This window comes from Chlorocebus sabaeus, chromosome 23 (assembly GCF_047675955.1).
Source record: "Chlorocebus sabaeus isolate Y175 chromosome 23, mChlSab1.0.hap1, whole genome shotgun sequence".
NCBI classification, from domain to species: Eukaryota; Metazoa; Chordata; class Mammalia; order Primates; family Cercopithecidae; genus Chlorocebus; species Chlorocebus sabaeus.
The window spans coordinates 46,265,624-46,284,778 of NC_132926.1; positions in this window are offsets into that span (position 1 = coordinate 46,265,624).

The following is a 19,155-nucleotide window of genomic DNA, read 5'->3' on the forward strand; positions in this document are numbered from 1 at the left end:
GACCACAGGAAATGTGGAGGGCAGACCCAGAAGTCTTGGGAAGGAGCAGCATTTGAGCTGGAACTAAAAAGACAAGCTAAGTTGTGAGCAGTGGAGAAGGGCGCAGAGGCAGAGGGAACTGCCTGAGCAGCGCTAGGTGGGAGAATGCAAGGGGAGTCAGGAAGACTTTTGCTCACCCAAAGCCCCCATGGCTGTGGGAGGGGCAGTTGGAAGGCTTGGAGTCTGGCTCCTGAGGACCCTGAATGTCAAGGAAAGGGGCTGGGCCATGATTCTGTGGGCAGTGGCATCTACAGGCTAGAGGCAGTCCTTAGTCCTGCTGCTACTCGGCGAGTGGATGAAAGCCCCATCTCTGGGGCCAGCTGTATCTCACCTGGACAAACCTCCATCGCCCATGCTAAGGCTGGCTCAGGCTCCTTGCAACCAGCATTTTTCTCTGCAGGGACCTGGTGGGCTTGCCCTTGGGAAGTTGAAGCCTGTGCCTGTCCAGCTCCTCAGAAGGGCTGTGATCCCCCTCAGCACCTGAGAGCAGGCAGTTCAGCCTCCCACAGCAGGCGCTCACTGGGCCATTTAATCCACTGTGCCCAGACATCCTCCTCTGTAAGATGGGAGCGATAACTGTACCTGACTCAGGCTGCACTTAACTCACACTCAGTGAGTCAATGCATGTCAAGTGCTCAGCACCATGACTGGCACGCAGTGACACACTCAGCAAGTCAAACCTCACCATCGTTATGGCCTGTGTGTCCTGAGTGTTCACATCTGTGTTAGCACGTGGACAGCTCCAAGCCAAGGCCAGCAGGTGGGCCAGAAGCAAACTGCCCTTCCAGCTGAGCCAGCCCCTTATCTGGGATCTCTTTTGCACCAAATCTTTCCTGCAAACTACTCCCTTAAGAGAGCTCTGCAGCATGGAAAACCTCTGGAGGGTCTCTTAAGCCCGATGTGCAGGGAAGGTACCTCCAGCTCGCCAAGGGGTTGCTGACAGGCTGTTGCAGGGCTCTCAGCCCTACTTGGGTCTGGATGGCATGCCACACGGGAAGAGAGGAGGGAACATGGCTCAGACCCCGCTTGGGCTGCACAAGGAGAGAGTGGTCCCAGTTTGTACCATACACATAGATACCTCCCAACCTGTCTGTTCCTTTGGGGGCAGTGAGGGCCCACAGATGCCAGCTCCTCGATGAGGCCCTAAACTAAAAAGACAAGCTAAGTTGTGAGCAGTGGAGAAGGGCGCAGAGGCAGAGGGAACCTCCTGAGCAGCACCAGGTGGGAGAATGCAAGGGGAGTCGGGAAAAGTTTTCCAACCCTTAGAAAATAAAGGGAACAGTCCAATTGCCTCACCCCAAGAATAAAGCCAACAAGTCTTCCTGGCAAGGGCAACTTTATTTCTTCATACTCCCATCATACTCCAAACCCCAAATCCCTAAACCCAACGGGAAGTCATAGGAGTGCCTTGGAAATAGTAAAAAACAGATTTTCTAAAAAGAATTTCTTTGATGTAACTCTAGTGTGACCAATTGATTTCTCTCTCCTTCTCAAGGTCCTCATCCTCAGGAAGCACGGTGAGCAGGTGAGGGCATTCCAGACAAGCAGCCATTGGTTGGAGGAGTGGGGATCCAGTGGTCAGAGGTGTGTGAGCGTCAAAGCAAACAAAGAACCCACACCCAGGGAGGAGACACAAAACCAGCGCCATGGGACAGAGAGGCTGTGAACGTGGGACACACCAGTGTGGCTGGTGCTAAAGGAGTTTCAAGCAGGAACCAGCATCTAAGTGTCTGGCCCCGGAGTAGGTGGGATGAGCACATACTCTCAAAATCCCAGTGTGCTTCAGCCATGTTGCAGGTGAGCCTGGGGTTGGAGGTTGGGCTGGAGCACCAGAAAACAGGTCCACACAGTCCAAGGAGGTAGGCCCTGGCAGACACATGCAGAGTCACCTTCCTCACCTGCTCTACCCAAGGGCAGGGGCAGGGGAAGGAAAGGTACAGAGGCAGTGAGGAGAAAGAGACAGCGAGATGGGTCTAGCAGAGGCCTGGGTGTAGGGGAGCACCTGGCTCATTTCTTGCTACACATAGACCCACTGAGGAAGAATGTAGCGAGGAGGTGCTTAAGTACTTGACCCAAGATCAGACGGAGCTGGTGTAAATCCCAGCTCCACTCTTCTGGCTGTCTGCTAGCTGTGTGAGCTCGGGCACCCTACTTAACATCTCAGCCTGTTTACTCAGCTGTAGAATGGAGATGACACCAGTGTCTACACCCAATGGTTATGAAGATGATCTCTGTAAAGTGCCTACTACAAAGTAAATGCTTAATAAATTGAAGCTGAAAGTATTACCCCAAAGCATCCAATTAGTTCACCAGCTTCAAGGTGCACGATTTATTTACAAAACCAGCTCTGGCTGTCTGCACCCTTCAGTTGTTCAGGTGGCTCCTGCTCCCTCTGTCTGAGCTTGGGACAGGCTACAAAAGGAATGGTCTGAGGTCAGAGTCCTGGACCAGATGGACACTTCTCTGCAAAGCCACTTTTGGTGTGGCTGTTCAATTCTCACATGGCAGTTTTTCCAGCTAGGAGAACAGGAAGGTGGCAGCCTGGGGCGGGATGGCTGAACGTGGGGCACAGGCTGAGTTTCTCCCCTCTGCCCCTTGAGGAGAAAGGCAAACCCCAGGCCTGTAGAATGGGACAGCTCATGCTGGCAGGGAGCAGCCTGGTGGGCTGAGAGGGGCTGGGAGAATCTGCCAAGGGTTGGATTCTTCCTGCCGGCTCTGCTGGGCAAGGGGGTAGGATGCCCCTCATCCATGGTCATGGGCACTGAGACAGAGAGAATACAGGCCTGAGGGCCAAGGTCCCAGGCCAGCTCTGGTCCCAGGGCAGACTGACTTCTGGGAGCCTACCCCCAATCACCTTCATCCCTTGATGTTCAGTGGGTGCTGGGGGCCTGCTCTCCAGTGGCTTCCGCTGCAGCCAGCTCCGGCATCCCCGCGGTATGACCGCACCAGCCCTGGGCAGCCCCTGAGGGTCCCTAGCTCCCAGATGGAGAGGCAGGAGGCCCCGGGCTAGTGTGCAGCCCCTCTTCAGGGGTTCTGTAGTAATGCACGAATCCTGAGGCATAAAGACCATGGTTCCTGGAGAGAGGGGCATCCTGATCACTGTCATGGGCAAACGCTGCCGAGACCTGCAGGATGGGGCAGCAGGCCAGTGAGTGTGAGGACCCAGAGATGAGGTCTGAGTGTGCCGAGGCAGCCTGGGTACGAAGGAACAAGAGGGTCAGCCTGATGCAAGCCCACCTCCCAGGTTCAGGCCCAGATACCCAGGACCAGCCTGTGCCTGCAACACCACAGTGGCAGTCCCAGAAGAGGGCAGGTCCATGTCTGCTCTGCAACCCAGAAAGCACTCAGCAATGTCACTCACCCATCCAAGGGCACCCTGCTGGGAAGGGTGTGTCTGGGATTAAAACCCACCCGCCTTGCCTCCTCCGTCTTTGCAGTCACGGGCCACAGTGCCCAGCTGCATGGTGGTGATTAGGAATGTTATAGATCACAGGCTTCGGGTCAAATCCCCAGTTTGCTACTTGCTAGCTGTGTGCCCTTGGTCAAGTCACTTAACTTCTCTGAGACTTGTTTTCTCATTCATAAAATGAGAATAATAGTACAGCTTATCTTATAGGATTACTATTGGGATTAAATGAGATGATACTAGTGAACATTTGTCCGACAGCCTAGCAAGTCCTAAGGACCAAATTAATATTTCTGTGAGCTCACCATCATGCTTAGCACTTTAGGTACGTGGTTGTATATAATTCTCACAATGGCTCTATTGTTGCTGCTGTTGTTCTGTTTTTGTTGTTGTTGTTGTTGTTGTTGTTGTTTTGAGACGGAGTCTCACTCTGTCTCCCAGGCTAGAGTGCAGTGGCGCAATCTCGGCTCACTGCAACCTCTGCCTCCTGGGTTCACGCCATTTTCCTGCCTCAGCCTCCCAAGTAGCTGGGACTTTAGGTGCTCGCCACTACGCCCGGCTAATTTTTTGTATTCTTTAGTAGAGACAGGGTTTCACTGCGTTAGCCAGGATGGTCTCGATCTCCTGACCTCGTAATCTACCCGCCTCGGCCTCCCAAATTGCTGGGATTACAGGCGTGAGCCACCATGCCTGGCCAGTTGTTCTGTCTTTTATAAGGAAACCACTCTCTTATAAGGTCGCTCTCCTAGCAGGTGGTCAAGCTGGGCTTGAACAGGACAGTCTTTCTGCAGTCTCTGTACTCTCAACCAGTGACACCTTGCTCCAAGAACCCCAGCAGCCCTGAGAGGGGCCTGTCCATGGGCCTGTTAGAGTCTGGGCCCCAGGTTTGAAGGATGTGGGGGCCCAGTGCTGCTCCCCCCACCCTCTATGGCCTCCTCAACTCACAGAGCATTCGTCCCTGACTGTTGTCCTGCAGAAGCAGCCAGCCTGTGCCTCCCTCTCAGTGGGCGCATCTTGGGAGCCCCTGTGTGACCAGCCAGGAAGGGCCATGCTGGGCAAACTCTCCTCCTCAGAGCGGTAGTAAGGGAAGAACCCACTGAGCAGTTCTGAGTCCTCCTGGAGCGGTGTCTCAGGCTGCAGGTCCAACCCCTCCTCTGCCAGGAGGTACCCATAGGTGCAGAAGAAAGGCAGGTACTCCAAGGCCACCTGGGCCCTATGTGAAAGGTGGAGGGAGCTTAAGGGCTTCTTGTGCCTTGAACTGGTGGCCTGCTGTTGGGAGGACTGGGACCCTGGGTCATCCTCCTCCAGGAGTCTAGGAGAGGTTGGGGCTCCAGATTCATCCTCACAGTTCTTCTGAGACATCTGAGAAGAGAAGGACATTCCATCTGTTACTGCACCCTGAATTCCTAACCACACCAGCTCTGTCCCCAGTCCCTGCCTACATTGGAGGCTAGAGGGGTCTTACAAAGCCCAAACCTGACCGTGGCTCTCCTCTGTAAAAAGCCAGCAATGGGCCTCAACCATGGTTAGATTGTTCAAGCATACAGACCTTCTTGCCATTCCTAAGTCACACCAAACTTGGCCTTCCCTTAGAATCTGTGCCAAGATCTGCTCCTGGACTCTCAGCTCAGAAGAGCCTTCCCAGTCCCAACCTCCCTGCAGGGTGACTCCAGATCATTTCATCACTGGAATGCTCTTGCTGGGGTGTGTGGTCTGCCTGCTTCCTGTGTGGGGTGGTCTTATCTGTCCGGTGCCTCTCGTTCATAATAGGCATTCAATTGACACTTTTTCAATTAGTCTGCTGGCTCTCAGTGCAACTCATATTCCCTTCACTCTGTCCACTCCAGCTACACAGGCCTTCTCTTGGTCCATCTCACTTGCCAAGCATCCTCCCGCCACAGGGACTCTGCATGGGCTAATGTTCCTGCCCAGAGTCTCTTCCCTCTCCTTTCTCCTAGGTGGTGACTTCCTCAGCACTTGACTAAGGTCACTTCCCTTATGTCCCTGGCTTAGTGGCATCACCTTCTTCATGACTGCCGCCACCCTCGTATCCCTCATTCAGAGCACCCGTTCCTCTGCTGTGAAATATTTGACTGTGTGGTTTCTTGATTAATGTCTCTCATCCTGTTAATTACAAATTCCACTGAGGCAAGGTCCATCCGTCTAGATCATTTCTGTGTCCCAAAGGCCTAGAAAAACCTGGCATATGGTAGACACCAAGTATTGGAAGAAAGGAAAGAAGGGTGGGAGGGAAGGAAAGAGGTAGACAAAAAGAGAACACCTTGGCCAGGAACGAAGTCTTTATCCGACTCCATGGTGATAGGAGGGAGAAGTCACGTCTTGGGGAGAGGGTGGAGAAGCAGAATGAGGAATTACTTCCCAGGCCCAGAGGGGACACGTGGCCTGGAGTACCGGGTAGTGAAAAGCCAGCTCATTCCCATGTTGACTGTGCTAGACCCGGAGCCCATCAGGAACATGGCAGGGGGCCCCTCTGATCCTAAGAAAGCCCCCAGGCTGTTCCACTTGTGGACTCCAGTCCCATGGAAGAACCTAGGTGGCTTAGCCCCCAGCCTTTCTGACTCCCACCCTAGCCCTTAGGCCTTGAGTCCCTGCCCCTGACACATGCTTTTGTGGTCCATGCTCTCCCCCAACTCCCTGCAGGCAGCCTGACCACTGAGGTCCCTGTCCTAAGCCGGACCCCTTGGTAAGTGCCTACTGGCCCACAGACTGCCAGATTCTGGTGAGCAGGAGGCAGGCCACCTCCTCCAAGTCCCAGAGACCCAGCTCAGGGCCATCTTTGCTGAGTTTCTACAACTCCCGAACACTCCGTAGAGCTCTGTGGTCCTCTCTCTCAGGTAATCCTTAGGAAGCCCACCGGGATAGACTTGCCTTTCCAACTTCACTGTGCCAAGGAGATGGGACAGGCTAAATGGCAGCACCCAGGTTTGACCCACTCTGAAGCCTGTGCTCAGTTCACTGTGAATTATATGTTGTTGTGTGCCCCCATAAGACATGTTCAAGTCTTAAGCCCTGGCACTTGTGGATGTGACCTTATTTGGAAATGGGATCTTGGCAGATGCAATCAAGTTAATATGAGGTCACACTGGGTCAGGGTGGGCCCTAAATCCAATGACTTGTCCCTATAAGATGAGGGAAATTTGGACACAGACACACAGGGGGAGTGTCACGTGATGATGGAGGAAGCAATTGGAATGATGCTGCCACAAACCAAGGCACATCAAGAATCGCATCATCACAGGAAGCTAGGAGGGAGGCATGAAGGAACAGATTCCCTGCTGAGACCCCAAGAAGAAAACAACCCTGCCAACACCTTGATTTTGAAATTTTGGCCTTCAGAACTGTGAGAGAATAAATGTGTGTTGTTTTAAGCTACCAAGTTTGTGTTAATTTCTTCTGGCAGCCCTAGGACACTAACACATGTAGGTTTGCTGGATGGCTCATTTGTGGGGATAAAGGGATATGACACAGACTTGAGGGCTCTCCCAGCACCACCCTGTGAGCAGCTTGGGGAGAAGGCTCATTGCCATGACCAAGATTCATTCTGTTGGGGGCTCACCTAAGGCCCTACACTTCCTGCCATCCAGTGGGCACTGGACAGCACACACTCTCCCTGTGGTGGGCCAGCGGCCCTCCCACAGCTCATTCTTTCCTGCCAGGGCCCCAGCTCCGCTTCAACAGTGAGTCCTGGATTGAAGGAGGCCAGGTGTCCTCTGAGCTCCCCTGGGAGGCCTCAGCAAGATGGCAGGTGTACAATGCCACTCACAGTCTCCAGTGAGCACCACTTCCAGTGTCCTGTTTTGGGGTCAGCAGTAGCACCTCATCGTGACATGATGAAGCCTAATCGTAAAACTCTGGCTGAAAAGACAAAGCCTCCCTCGGCAGGCCTCTCCCTCCCAGCCTCCTCTTTACTCTGGCAAATCCCCCTCTGCCTGCTGAGAAAAGATTCCATCATGAAGTCATAAGGCCTGGTGCCAGGCAAGAAAGCCAGATGGCTCTGTTACCATGGAGACTCTACCCAAGCACCCAACACCTGTGATCATCACCTGTCTCTTAATTCAGCTTAATCCACATCTTCCCAGGATACTCAGGGGAAACAAAGAGAATGCAAACATCTTCTGGACTCTGATCAGTTCTTCATCACTGGGGGCCAGTGAGCTCACCTGGGACTTCTGCCCAGAGACTGTGAGAGTGACTCAGCGCCTCCAGTAGATGGTCAGGAAGGGCCCCAAGGATCTGTTCCACCAAGTCCAGGGAACTGGAGTGAGCTGCATGCTCCTCTCTGGGGTGCCTCAGTTCACTCAGGGTGGGGCCAAGACACCAGTCTCTGCCCTTGTCACTCACTTTCAGCTGCCTCTCCTCTGTGGCTCTTCCCCAGTTACTTGCTGGGGGACACAAGACAAGTGGAGCAGTCATGGGAGGGCTGATGATGTAGGACATCTGCTTTTTCCCACAGAGCCAATGTCCCCAGCTCCTCTCCCAGGCCTGGTGCTCCTAAGTATCAACTACTGCCCAGGGCAGTTCCCATGTGGTGTGTCATGTGGTCCTCTCCACAAATCTTCAAGTCAGGAAGTCCGCCACTGTCATGCCATTTTGCAGACTGGAGAGTTGAGCCTCAATGCCAGGACAGGAAGGTGAACCAGCCTGAAAAAGGGGCTCCAGTTAGTTTCTAGCCTTAGGGCTTGAGGCAAGAGAGCCTTGGAATGCCACTGATGGTCACAAGGCTGAGACATCTCCAGGACTTCACACTTCCCCACAGCTGGAGTCCAAGCCAGGAGTGACCCAGCCGGGTTCTCCAGGCTCAGGCAAGGCTCCCGCATCTCTCTACTCTGTGCCCTCAGACCCTGGTGCCCATCTACTGCTGGGTCATTTTCTTTTGTATAGACTTAACTCTTTAATCCATATCAGATTTAGTTTTTGTAAGTGGTAATAGATAAGCCTCTAATTTTGTTTTATATTTTGAATAGTCACTTGACTCAACATCATTTAAGAATAAATTATTTTTCCCTAACCTGATTTGAAATACCAAAATAGACACATTCCAAATTCTTAACTATTGCAAACTTAAGTTCATTTTTATAATTTATTTTTGTATCCATCGCTTTGTCTCTCTTTGTACCAACATCATATTATTTTGATCTCTTTAGTTTTTTCTTTTCTTTTTTTTTTTTTTTTTTTTTTTGAGACGGAGTCTCGCTCTGTCACCCAGGTTGGAGTGCAGTGGCCGGATCTCAGCTCACTGCAAGCTCCGCCTCCCGGGTTCACGCCATTCTCCTGCCTCAGCCTCCCGAGTAGCTGGGACTACAGGCGCCCGCCACCTCGCCCGGCTAGTTTTTTGTATTTTTTAGTAGAGACGGGGTTTCACCATGTTAACCAGGATGGTCTCGATCTCCTGACCTCGTGATCCGCCCGTCTCGGCCTCCCAAAGTGCTGGGATTACAGGCTTGAGCCACCGCGCCCGGCCCTCTTTAGTTTTATATAAATTTAATTCATGTTATGTTATCACCTTTTAAAAACTCAACTTCATTGAGGTCTAATTTACATACACCACAAAGTATACTGTTCATGAATTTATACATCAAATAACAACCTTGGCATTAATATATAGAAATGCCTCTATTCAGGTAATCCACTCTCTTGCTTCCCAACTCCAAGCAACCACTGATGTGCTTTTTGATACTATAGATTCATTTTGCCTATTCTAGAATATATGGAATCACACAGTACATGTTCTTTTGTGCCTAGTGAGCTTCTAATATTCAGCACTATGTTTTAAGATTCATCTTTTTTGTGGTATAGTTTGCTCCCTCTTATTGAGGAGTAGTAATACTGTTACCTGGTATAACACAATTTGCTTATCTAGCCTTCTGTGTATACAGTCTAGTTGTTTCCATTGTGAATAGTGCTGCTAGAAATAGTTACATACAAGTCTTTGAGTGGGTATAGTTTTCATTCCTCTTAGGTAAATAGCTAGGATTTGAGCAGTTTGATTACATCGTAAGCGTATGTTTAACTAAATAAGAAACTGCCAAACAGTTTCCATTTTATGGAATATAAAATGATACATTCATTTTACGTTCCCAACAGTAATGTTGGGAAATGTCCTAATTTCTTCACATTCTTACCACCACTTTTCAACTTTTGCCATTCTCATGGGTGTATAGATACCATTCTGGTGTTAATTCGCATTTTCTTGATGACTAATGATGTTGAGCATTTCTTTTATGTGCATACTGCCATTTGTATATTTTCATTTAAGGGTTTACATCTTTTCTCATTTTAATAACTTTATTGTTATAATTAAAGTACAATAAGCTACATAGATTTAAAGTGTACAATTTGATCAATTTTCACATATGTACACACCTCAGAAACTATCACTATGGTCAGGATAACAAATATTTATATCAACCCCCAAATTTTTCTCATTCGCTTTTATAATCCATCTTCCCTCCATTCCCATACACAGACAACCATTGATCTGCTCTCTGTCACTCTAGATTATTTTACATTTTCTAGAATTTTATACAAATGGAATCTAAAGTGTATGTGTTTGTATTATTTCTCTTAGCATAATGCTATTGAGATTAATCTATGCTGTTGCATGAATCAATAGTTTGTTTCTGTTTTGTTGAGCACTATTCCACTGCATGGATATACCCCTGTTGTTGTTCTACTGTATGTAGTGTGCCATTCTTCTCTAGCTATTTTGAAGATGTTTTTCTTTATCCTTTGTACGTGGTAATAGATAAGGTTTTTAGCACTTTATAATGTGTCTGGGCATGGTTTTTCATTGACCTTATCCTTTCTGGGGTTTACAGAGCCTCTTAAGTATATTGATTTACATTTTTCACCACATTTAGGAAGATTTAGGTCTTTATTTTGTCAAGTATTTTTTTTTCCAGCCTATTTCTCCTCCCCTTCTGGGACTCTAATGTCATGTATGTTAAATGTTTTTACGTTTTTCCATGGATCCCTGAGACTCTGCTCATTTATGTCTTAACCTTTTCTCTGTGTTCTTCAGATTTGTGCAAATCACATGGATCTATCTTTAAGCTCACAGACTCTTTCCAATTTTTCATCCAGTGAAATTTTTTTTTCAGATTTTGTATTTTTCAGTTCTAACATTTTCATTTGGTTATTTTTTTACAGTTGCTATTACTCTATTGAGAACTTCTTTTTATTCGTGCCAAATGTGTTTTTCTTAACCTCACAGAACATACTCATAATAGCATTCTGAAGTCTTTGATGATAATTTCAACACATGGCCCACCTTGGGATTGACATTAATTGTCTTTTCCTTGAGAATTGTTCACATTTTTCTGGTTATTTGTATGTTGGATAATTTTAGATTGTCCTAGACATTTTGAACATCATTTTGTGTAGACTTTGGGTCAGATACATAATCCTCCACAGAGAGCTGATGTTTTAGCTTTATCCGGAAATCAATTTAGTTAGGTTTGAGCTGCAAGTTCTGTCTTGCCTTTAGTATACAGTGGTGCAAATCTCAGTTGTCTAAGCCTTTGCTGTATTCATTTGGGTCTGTTTTTTGCATTCATTATTTAGCAATTAGGATAAAAAGATGTGTGCACATGGTTTAAATCTTAGTTTGGTTCTTTCTGAAAGCTTTTCTATTCTGGTTTAGGTCTATCCCACTCATGCATAATTCAGGAGTTAGGCTGAGACTTGTAGGCATTTATTCACAGAATTAGAGGACTGCTTTTCTGGCTACCTTCCTTCCTGGTTATCCTCATGCTTTGTTTCCTTCTGTGGTCTCTATCCTGGTTCATTTGACCAGAAATACTGCATTTCGTCTAGAGTAGCCATCCTTTTGCCACCACTGCATTGCTGTAGTGTAATTGGAGTGTGCCTTCTGGGCAAAGCTGAGAGAGAAAGAACCAGAAACAGAGAGAGACAGAAACAGAAACAGAGAGAGAGAGAGACAGAGACAGAGAGAGAGAGAGAGAGAGGGAGAGAAAGAGAGAGAGAGAGAGAGAGAGAGAGAGAGAGAGAGAGAGAGAGAGAGAGACAGAGACAGAGAGAGAGAAAACAAACCTGGGAAACTCTCCCCTGCATGAATCACTGTCTCAAGTCCAAGTAATTTTGCCTCTCCTCCACAATGTTCTTGTTTACTTTTTAGAGTTCTCGGGTAGCTAGTTTTTGCATTTTGTGTAGTTTTTGGTATAGTAAGTGGGAAGAATGGGCCACAGTGAACTTATCCTATCACGCTATGATCTTCATTTTGCCCACTTCTTATAAGCTTGTTTGTCTTACTGTTGAGTTGTAAGAGCTTTTTGTGTATGCTGGATATAAGTTCTTTGTCAGAAATAGGTATCGTGAATATTTTCTCCCAGGTTGTGCCTTGGCTTTTTATTTTATTAACATGGTCTTTCTAGGAAACAGAAATTTTTAATTGTGATGGAATCTGATTTATTAATTTTTTCATTTGTGTTTTTTGTATCTTAAGAAATCTTTGCCTACCATAAGATTGTGAACATTTCTTCTCACCTTATTTTTCAAGTTCTATAGCCTCAGCTTTTATATTTAGGCTTGTGATTCCATTTGAGTTCATTGATGCTATTTGAGTTGGGGAGCGAGAGTTATCTATATTTTCCATTTGGATAGCTATTGTGCATCAATGGCTGAAAAGACTTTTCTTTCTCTCATTGATACACATTGGCATATTTGTCAAAAATCAGTATATATATGTGGATTCATACCCGGATTATCTGTTCTGTTCCATTGATCTCTACTCACTGCCTTATTGTGGATCACAGTTTCTCAGCCTTGGCACTATTGATACTTTGAGCCAGATAATTCTTTGTTTCGGGGCATTGTCCCACGCACTGTTGGTTGTTTAGCAGCATCTCTGGCCTCTGCCCACTAGATACCAATATCATACTGCTCTCCTCCCTCCAGAGTAGTGACAATAAAGAATGTCTCCCAACTTTGCCAAACATTCCCTGAGGAGAGGGAAATTGGCCCTATTGAGCACTACTGCTATAAATTTACTACATTCCTTGATAGCTAGGATAGTCTGCCAACTTTGCTCTTTCTAAAATACATTTTTATATTTTTACAATATAAACAAAAATATATTCTAGGTCTTTTGCACGTTCATATAAATTTATGTTAAATTTATCTCTAAATATTTTGGGATTTTTATGTCTCTCTTTTTTAGTCGGTTTTATTGAGATCAATTGTGTACAGTGAAATTGACAAATACACTGTTACATTCTAAAGAATGTCTTCAGGTTGAAAGCTGAGGTAATTTTAGGGCTTCCCTCATTGGTTCTCTTTCTCCTTGGATCATTGTCCTGTGTTTTCTGTTTTCCATCATCTTTAAATAGTGGTTTCTTATTTTATTCAGTTTTCTTGTTGCTTATAGCGGGAGGGCAAGTCTAGTACCAGTTACCTCACCGTGACTACAGGCAGAAGTCCCTAATAACCAGCGTTTAACTGTCTTATTTATTGGAGTGGTTCCTCTGTGCCAGAAACTACACTAGTCATTCTTCATTGATTATTTTATTTCTTATTAATAATCTTATCAGATAGGTACCAATGATCATCCCTATGTAAAGATAAGAAAATGAGGCTTAAAGAGGGTATGAATTTATTGAGTAATAGACAGTAGCAAATGGAAGGGCTGGAATTCAAATTTTGGTAGTCAGACTCTGAAATGAAGTGTTTAATCACTTCGCCAGTTGTCCAAAAGCACTATATGAAAAATGATTTTAGATGACACACAGGCGAACTGTTTTTATTTTAGTAGAAAATTAATGTAATATGTGTTAGAAAAAATATAGTTACTACATCTGATATGGTTTGGTTCTGTGTCCCCACCCAAATAAAATCTCGAATTGTAATCCCCCCATGTTGAGGGAGGAACCTGGTGGGAGGTAATTGGATGATGGGGGTGGTTTCCCTCATTCTGTTCTTGTGATAGTGAGGGAGTTCTGACAAGATCTGATGGTTTTAAAAATAGCAGCTTTCCCTGCACGCTCTCTCTCTCCTGCCACCATGTGAAGAAGGTGCCTACTTCCCTTCACCTTCCTCCATGATTGTAAGTTTCCTGAGGTCTCCCCAGCCATGTGGAACTGTGAGTCAATTAAACCTCTTGTTTATAAATTGCCCAGTCTCAGGTAGTATCTTTATAGCAGTGTGAAAATGGACTAATACAACATCTAAGCCATGATTTTTCAGATGCTTTTGTTTGGGACAAGAGTGAGTAGATTTTTTTAAATAAAAAGATCAGACTGTTTAAATATCTGTATTACAGGTCATAATCAGATATGGCAAGAACATGCAGGTGACAGAGAATATCTGCACTCTGGGAAGGTGCACTGACTATGCATATCCCTTCTGGTTTGATGAATGTGGCTCCAGGCCTGCCCCTGTGTCCATGTACATCTGTAGACATGGATGAATAGAACTCATTTTACTTAACGGAAACTTGCACTGCAACTTGCTTTTTTCATTCCACAATATGTGCTAGTCTTTGTCCTCACCCACACACAGAGAGAGTTCAAAGGCAGCCCCTCAGGCCTTTCTGTGGGGTTGATGCTGTTCCTTACCTGCAAGCAGCTTTTGGTGCCTTTATAGCAGGGGTCCCCAACCCCCAGGCCATGGACTGGTACTGGTTCATGGCCTGTTAGCAACCAGGCCACACAGCAAGAGGTGAGCAGCCAGCGAGAAAACATCACCACCTGAGCTCCACCCCTTGGCAGGTCAGTGGAGGCATTAGATTCTCATAGGAGTGCAAACCCTGTTGTGAACTGTGCATGTGAGGGATCTAGGTTTTCATGCTCCTTATGAGACTCTAACTAATGCCTGATGATCTGAAGTGGAACTGTTTCATCCCATAACCATGCCTTCCCCCTCTCTGTGGAAAACTTGTCTTCTACCAAACTGGTTCCTGGTGCCAAAAAGGTTGGGGACCGCTACTTTAGAGTATGTCCACCTCACAGCTGCTGTGAAAGTCAGGGTTCCAGGATTTCCATAGTAGGCCCTCAGTTATCCCAGCCAGCACAGAGCCCAGGAGGAAATGCACATAGTTCACTGTGTCAGATGAAACTTAATCAAACTGGGAGGTAACCAAAGGCCCACAGCTCCAGCGTCTGGTCTAGCAGAACCCACCGTACTCTGTGGGCCCATCACAGGGAGGCCCTGCCAGTTCACAAGGCAGTGGCCTCCCGTGGCCTCACTGAATCCTCACTAGGCCTTCATGCCCAGGGACCAGCCTGGATGATCCAGCTGAGACAAATGATGACTTGTCCAGGGCTGTGGAATGATGGAGCTGGGAATCTGCACCAGGAACTGTGCCGAGGAAACACTTTAAGCATACCCTCACATGTACCTCTCGCCACACCAGGGCCGGGGATTCAGACCACCTGGTCAGGGCCAGACACATTGGAGAGTCCTAGGAAGACATTGGGGTGAAGGTGTGCAGAGAAGATGCAAATATAACAGGAGGGATGATAGCTGAAAGGACAAAAACAGAGTTGAAGTTCAGTAATTTGTGTGCCCCGTCCTAATTTCTCACAGTCCCACCTATGACCAGTACTATCGTTATCGACAGTTTGTCTATAAATTAATTCGCTTAAAAAATCCTTAAGCACAGCAGGGTGACTACAGCCAACAATAATTCATTGCACATTTTAAAATAACTAAAAGAGTATAAATGGGAATGTTTGTAACACAAAGAAATGATAAATGCTGGAGGGGATGGATACCCCAGTTACCCTGATGTGATTGTTACAAATTGCCTGCCTGCATCAAAATATCTCATGTACCCCATAAATATATACACCTACTATGTACCCACAAAAGCTTAAAAAATAAAATAAAATAAATAAAAATCAATTCAGTAAATAAAATCCCTTAAATATTCATATTTGTCTGTTTATTTTTTTGAGACAGAGTCTCACTCTGCTGCCCATCCTGGAGGGCAGTGGTGCGGGCTTGGCTCACTGCAACCTCCACTTCCCAGATTCATGCGATTCTCCTGCCTCAGCTTCCTGAGTAGCTGGGATTACAGGCCCATGCCACCACACCCAGCCAGTTTTTGTATTTTCAGTAGAGACAAAGTTTCACCATGTTGGCCAGGCTGGTCTCAAACTCCAGACCTCGGGTGATCTGCCCACCTCGGCCTCCCAAAGTGCTGAGTTTATAGGCATGAGCCACTGCACCTAGCCTAAATACTCGTATTTAAACAGGCAAAATTTAACAAAGGAAGAATTGGGACAGGACGGTGTCTTTCTTTCATTGCATTTTTCTTGCACTTATTTTTTTTAAATTACTTATTCATTTTTAATTGACAAGAATCGTATATGCTGTATTACATAAAACATGATCTTTTGAAATTACATGTATATTTTAAAACATTGAACTAATTAATATATGTGTTACCTCACTTATTTTTTGTGGTGAGAACACTTAAAATCTCAGTGATTTTCAAGAACACAATACGTTGTTATTAACTATGGTCACCATGTTGTACAACAGATCTCTGGAATTTATTCCTCCTGACGAACTGAAATTTTGTGCCCTTCGACCAACATCCCCAATCCCCCATCCCCCGCCTCTGGTAACCACCATTCTACTCTGTGCTTTTATGAATTCGATTGTTTTAGATTCCACATATATGTGAGATCAAGAGATATTTGTCTTTCTGGGCCTTATTTATTTCACTTTATGAAATGTCCTGTAGGCTCATCCCTGTCACAAATGACAAGATTTCCTGCTCTGAGAAGCAGCCCTGCCCATCCTCCTTCCCAGGGAGAATCTAGGGGTGGGGATAGGGAAACAGAGGATCCCTCCTTCCGCTCCTTGCAATTCATGGGTTTGGAAATCCCAGAGTGGCAGAAACCTATGCCATGTCTCCCAGGGTCATCTAGAGGCAGGATCCCTCCTACAGAAGCCCCTGTAACTGCAGGAGGCTTCCAGGCAAAAAGTCCCGAGTTCCCCCACACACTCCAGGGAGCAGCTGATCATCGTCCTGTGTGGCCAAGGTCAGTTCCTGTAGGTGCTGCTGGTTCCTTACCCAGTGTCCACTCAACCCCTCCCATGATTTTCTCCTGGATGCAGTGAGAAACATTCCCTTATCTAGAACCCCTTGCAGCCAGAGAGCCCATGCAAGTGCAGGCAAACAGGCTAAAAATGGAAACACATGACAGGCCTTCTGGAAAAGACGTTCCCTAATAAAAAGTGAAGGCGTTCATTGATGTGTCTGCTCTTTGTTCTACCCTTGCCTTCCTGCCTCAAATGAGAATATCAAGAGGCCCCTGGTACGCAGGGACTTGCAATATAAAATACGAAATCCCCTTGGGAAGAGTAGGACAAAAACCACATGCTGTGGGTGGCAGAGCAGAAAGACAGGAGCCAGTCATCTCCCTGCTCAGTTAGGATTGCTTTTGGCTGCATGTAGCACATACTCGACAACAGTGGCTTAGCCAAACAGGAATTTATTTTTCTGACATGAGGAAAATTCCAGAGGGAGATATCAGGCAGCTGCAGCCTCAACTGGTGGCATAAAGCCTGGGTAGAAGGGCTTTTAGTGGGGCCTTTGCTCACTTACAGGCCAGCTGGGGCCATATTGTCCAAAACAAAAAGACAAAAACAGTAATTGGCAAGTGAATGTGAGTTTCATAATCCACAGATTAGGTTGCAAGACGTGATATTTTTATCTTCCAATACAACTAAATTATGTTCCCAGACCTAACTGGGCCCCATGGGAGGAAAATTAATGTAATTGAGCCAGTGAATTCAATCAGCTCGGGGCCAATTTGGTCAAAGTCAGTTGTTTTCTTTCTTTCTTTGTCCCCAACATGGCATTAAAATGTCTGAGGCAAAGCATGGTGGCTCATGCCTGTAATCTCAGCACTTTGGGAGGCTGCAACTGGTGGATCACTCGAGTATAGGAGTTTGAGACTAGCCTGGGCAATGTATTGAGACCCCATCTCTACAAAAAATTGTAAAACGAGCTGAGCACAGTGGCTTGAGCCTGTGGTCCCAGGTACATAGGAGGCTGAGGCAGGAGGATCGCTTGAGTCCAGGAGGTGGAGGCTACAGTGAGCTGTGATCGCACCACTGCAACTCCACCCTGGGCAACAGAAAAAGACTCTTTCTCCAAGAAAAAAGGTCCATTGGTACTATGGAATACCACTCAGCAGTACTACTCAAAACAGCACAAATGAATCTCAAATGTTAAACTATGTGGAAGCAGCTAGGCTCAAAAGATGATATTGTGTATTAGTCCATTTATATGACATTCTGGAAAAGACAAATCCACATGGACAGAGGACAGATCAGTGGTTGCCAGGGGCCAGAGGTTGGGGGAGAGTTGTTGACTTCAAAGGAGCACAAGGAAATTGGGAGGGGTGAGACAGTATGTTCTAGATCTTAATTGTGTTGGTTACACATTTGCCAAAACCCATAGAAGTTTCCATTAAAAAGAATAAATTTTACTGTACATCAATTATACTTAAATAAAACTGATTTTTAAAAATAGAGGGAGGGATCTTGAGCCTCAGAAGGTAGGGATCATGTCTATTTTGCTCACCATTAAATTCCTGCTATCCAGCACACCATTGAATGAGTGAAAGAATGGATATCTAAAATGAGAGCTTTCTTGTTCCAGAAAAGTTATTCAACTCTATATTCTATAACAATTTTTGGTTTTCAAAAAGACAGTCTTGCTCTATTGCCGAGGCTGGAGTGTAGTGGCGTGATCATAGCTTACTGCAGCCTGAAACCCTGGAGCTCAAGTAATCCTCCTGCCTCAGCCTCCCAAGTAGCTGGGACTACAGATGGATGTCATCATGCCTGGCTATTTTTTTTTTTTTTCTGTAGAGATGGGTCTCGCTATGTTGCCCAGCCTGGTCTTGAACTCCTAGCCTCAAGCAATCTTCCTGTCTTAGCCTCCCAAAGTGCTGGGATGACAGGCATGAGCCCCCCCGACCCAGCCTGTAACGTTTTAATTCCACCAAGAAACTTTCCTCCCTCTTTGGCTGAGGAGAGTAGCAACAAAATGCCAAGGTATAGAACAAGGTGAATGCCTGATTTGTGGGGATTCTTCATGTTGTTGAAATGGGAAAGAGATGAATCTAACTCTCCAATGGTCTTTGCTAGTAGAGTGTGATGTTCAATGGCCATTTCCACCCAATCACCTAAAATCAGGAGTGGGTATGAGAGGACCAAGGCAGAGAAAGTAAAGATAAATAATATTTAGTAAGCACCTTCCATGTTCTTGTGCTTTACATATACTAATTTATTTCATTCCCACAGCAAACCCTTAAGGAAGACTTGACACCGACATCTTATAGGGTGGGATCAGAAAAGCAAGCGGGCTCTGGTCCTCTCGATGTCCACAACACTCACCTCTCAGGATTTTCTAAGATGGGATGTCATGTACAGGAGGGCCTACACACGGAAGGCAGCCAAGAGATGGACGAAAAAGATTGGGTATGTTTTTAAGCACTAAATGGTTATGGTAAAGTATTTTTTGGAGGGAAGTGAGGGAGGAGGTGAGGGAAAAAAAAGTTTTTTGTGTAATATCAACAAGTGTAAAGTGAAATTTAGGGTTTCTTATCATCCTTGGCTTCTTTTAGGCTCCGCAGATATAATTAATATTATCAGATTTTTCCAGAGATAATTCACAGATATATAGCATATATATAGATAATATCATATAT